This window comes from Herpailurus yagouaroundi, unplaced genomic scaffold (assembly GCF_014898765.1).
Source record: "Herpailurus yagouaroundi ecotype Mexico unplaced genomic scaffold, PumYag 66076, whole genome shotgun sequence".
NCBI classification, from domain to species: Eukaryota; Metazoa; Chordata; class Mammalia; order Carnivora; family Felidae; genus Herpailurus; species Herpailurus yagouaroundi.
In genome coordinates this window covers 77-4,190 of record NW_024419140.1, presented here as the reverse complement: position 1 = coordinate 4,190, position 4,114 = coordinate 77, and the positions used below count along the sequence as shown (strand labels likewise).

Genomic DNA, 4,114 nt, shown 5'->3' with positions numbered 1-4,114 from the left:
ACATCTTGATTGGAACGGTCAAAACCATCCAAAAGGCAAGAAACTCCTAGGGAAAAGCTTGTGTTTCCTTTCTCGGTCCCCTGAAGATGTAAATCTTACCATGCCTTTGAAATGTAAACACCCCAGCAGGTAACTAAAACTGCCCGCAACAGCTGGCCGACAGAAGGAACAAAGAGAGGCTACACGAATTAGGCTTTTCATGGGGTATGTTAAATTACGTGGGAGGCACCATCGAATCAGTGATGATAAACTCTCAGGTCATAAGTTATGGGTGAATGTTATTAAAAGAAGCGTTCTAGAAATTGCACGAAATTCCCGAGACTCCCCCATGTCCTGGTATAACGTTATCACTTGTAATTCTAGTTATTATCTTGGAATGTTACGTGCCGCAGAAATAAACAAATTGTCCTGGCAACGGCCTCACGATGAACTCTCATCGGATCTTTAACCATGGCCATTTTTAAGTCCTTTGTCAGTCAACAGACAGGTGTTTTACTCTGATGCTCTTCCGAGTGACATTCAGAGATATTCGTGGAGATATTCTCAGAGATATTCGTGGAGAGGGCTATGACAAGCCCTCTCGAATTCAGGTTTCTGGTAACTTTCAGATCATTCCATTGAACTGGGTAAGAATTTACAGTGCTCTCAGGAAAAACCGCATCCATAAAACTGCTAACCAAAGATCAAGAGAAAGGATTAATCACATAGGACTGAGTGAACTGATAAGGATAGTTTTTATGACTTTTTGCTTAAAATTTTCGGACTCTTTAATCTTTTGCTTCCTAGATCTAAGAAAACCCTTTCTCTTAAGCTAGCTATGACTTACACCAATTTATGATAAAGTATACCTTTGTGAACAAAGGTGAAACTATCACTTTTCCTCCCTACCTGATCTCTCCAGAATTCAGAAACTTTTAATGAGTATTCGCAGTATACAGTTACGTAAAATCAGTAAGAATCTAGTCTCCTTGCAAAAGGACACAATTGAAAACATTAGTTGTATTACCAAGGCTTTGACTGAAATGTTATGTTTAACAGAGACACACGTAGATTCAAATATGAACAGACAGCTTTTTAAGGAACTAAGGCTGACTTTACGGAGCCAATAAAGCCCCATGGAAAAATCAAGCCTGATACCTAGTTAATAGGGCTCTCAGCAGCCTCACCAGGTGACTAGGGAAGGTCACTTTCTGTAGGTGCAGGAACCTCAGGATATTTTGAGGACCCCGAGAACAGAGGAATTAAACCCAAACCAGTAGGTGTTGCAGGCAAAGTCTGATGGTTAAGTCCTTGGCTTGGCTTCCTAGCCACAAGAAATTTTTAAAAGTCCAACCTGGGGCGCCTGAGTGGCTCAGTCGGTTAGGCGTCAGCTCAGGTCATGATCTCACAGTCTGTGAGTTCAAGCCCCGTGTCGGGCTCTGTGCCGATAGCTCAGAGCCTGGAGCCTGCTTCAGATTCTGTGTCTTTCCCTCTCTCTGCCCCTCTGAGCTCATGCTCTGTCTCTCTCTGTCTCAAAAATAAATAAAAACATTAAAAAAAAAAGTCCAACCTGAGATTCCTTATGAAAAGTTCCAACAAAGCAGACTATGTGGTCAATCACTATTCTTACTGCACTTATGTAAATTACCCGGCCAAATTTATTAAAACTAGACTCAATTTGCAAACCAATTCGTTTTACCATGGTTATCTTAGATAGAAATGGGGGTGGCTATACAGAGAAAAATTAAGTCCTTCATACACCTTTATAAATATTCGATTCTAGCGGCACCATGAGATCAGGACCTGAGCCCAAGTAGGATGTTTACAACCCGCTGAGCCACCCAGGCGCCCCTCACGGATTTAGTTTTATTGCGGGACTCTTCAAATTCGGGACAACGGTTATGGACTGGACTTCAGACTACTGCCCGTTCAACTATCACAGAATTTGCTACCATAATCCGACCTACTTTCTGGGTTTGGACAAACCCTACTCCTGGACTTTCAGCAGATTAACTAACCAGGCAGTTAATGTCCTCACCATCGACTCTGACTCGTCTGCATCACAAGGGTGGATTGTAGTGTAAACCCTGACAGTTTTGGGTTTTTGTTTTTTTTTTTCTTTTTTGCGAGGCATGGGGCCTGACTTAAGCTTTGCTTGCTGAGGCATTCACTTCAAAAGAGGCATACGCTTCAAAGACAGTATCTAGAATAAACACACTGCCCACCACGTGACTAGATAAAGAGCCAAACCACCTCCTTTGTTTTGGAGATCTTGGTTGATTCCACCTGACCACTCGGACCATTTGTGGTGTCTCTCGTGATTTAAACGTCTGCTCTTAAGTTTTAAATTCACCCATAATGAGTGTGAGCCAGTAAAATCACAGACCCCCACCCTTACCTCAATAAAATAAGAACCCAAGCCTGGGTGTTGTCTCTCTCTACCGAGGACGTGTGACCCCCAGTGCGCTGTATAATTTCCAGCTCTTTTGGTTATAAATTTCCTCCCCCCCCCCCCAAGTTTCCTGGTGGTTACTGCTGAAAGGGAGTCTTACAGTCATAATAACATCATCCACAAAGGCCAGTCCAACCACAACCGGTACTAAGACCCAGCACAAAACGTAGGCGAATGGGGAGCCTGGCTGGCTCAGTGGGTAAAACACTTAACTCGATCTCGAGATCAACTTGTGAGTTCCAGCCCAACTAGTTTACTTGAACAAACACACCAAATACAGGCAAATGGAGAAACAATCACTGGTAAATCCACAGGATGAAAGAGTCTTCAGTTACAAAAAAAAAAAAAAAAATGAGATTCCCAAGCCAAAACCACACGGAGAAAACTTAAAATCCTATTCCTAAGTGAAAGAAGCCACTATGACAACACTGTCTGGCTCCAAGCATAGGACATTCTGGAAAAGATAAACGTAAAAGACAGTAGAAGATCCTCGGTTGCTAGGGAATGAACAAGGGGGGCGCGAGCACGTGAGATGTTCAGGACAATGACAATATTCTGTACGACGCAGAAATGATGAAGACATGTGTTTTCATATTAGCTGAAGACCTGACATTGTGTAAGAGTCAACCCTACTGTAAACTACTCCAAAGTTGGCTCATCAAAATAACAAATGCACCAGAGTAATAGGAGGTAAAAACATATAGGACAGGGGCGCCTGGCTGGCTTGGCTGGAGAAGTGTGCAACTCTTGATCTCAGGGTCGTGAGTTCGAGCCCCTCGTTGGGCGTAGAGATTCCTAAAAAAAAGAAACGAACCTTAAAAAAAAAAACCCTCTGCTAAAAACTATATGTATATATTTATATATCATGATATATCATGATATATATCATGATATATAAATATATGACAGTGTCCAGACAGAGGGGTTATGTGGGAAATCTCTGCACTTTACGATCAAGTTTTCTGTACAATGTAAATGCTCTTTAAAAAGACAAGTCTAGGGGCACCTGCGTAGCTCAGTCAGCTAAGCATCTTGGTTTCCGCTCGGGTCATTATGTCACGATTCATGAATTCAAGCCCAGCGTCTGGGTCTGCACTGACAGGGCAGAGCCTGCCTAGGATTGTCTCTCTCCCACTTTCTCTCTGCTCCTCCCCCACTTGTACTCTCACCACTCTCTCTCTCTCTCTCAAAATAAACACGTAAAAAACTAAAATCAGAAAGGAAAGTCTCCAAGGCAAAAAAAAAACCAAAGATAATGAACACGGATGCGTTCATATTCATCCCTGATGCTAGAAAACAGAACATCTTTAATTAATCCGAACTTATTTCAATAACCCACTATGCTGCTCCTGGAGGCCCGCAGCCTGAGACTTAGACGAGAAACTTCCACTCCATGCCTTGTTCCACAGCCCGGCTTTACAAATTCTGAGAAGGGGGGCACCTGGGTGGCTCAGTCCACTGAGCGTGGGACTTCGGCCCAGGTCATGATCTCCAGGTTTGGGAGTTCAAGCCCCGCCTTGGACTCTGTGCTGACAGCTCAGAGCCTGGAGCCTGCTTTAGAGTCTGTGTGTGTGTCTCACTCTCTCTCTCAAAAATAAACATTAAAAAAAATTTTTTTTCAATTCTGGGAAGGTATGAAAAGCAACGTGAGTTCCACCATGAATGGAAGTGATGCCGTGAGGT

General features: G+C 43.1%; 1 long non-coding RNA gene across 1 annotated transcript; it reads left to right on the top strand.

Moving 5' to 3' along the window:
• Positions 1-498: 498 nt before the first annotated feature.
• LOC121024575 (uncharacterized) lies at positions 499-3,218 on the top strand. The gene is made up of 3 exons (XR_005787752.1): positions 499-512; positions 1,391-1,393; positions 2,945-3,218. It is a non-coding gene; the product is annotated as an uncharacterized LOC121024575 (long non-coding RNA).
• Positions 3,219-4,114: the final 896 nt, after the last annotated feature.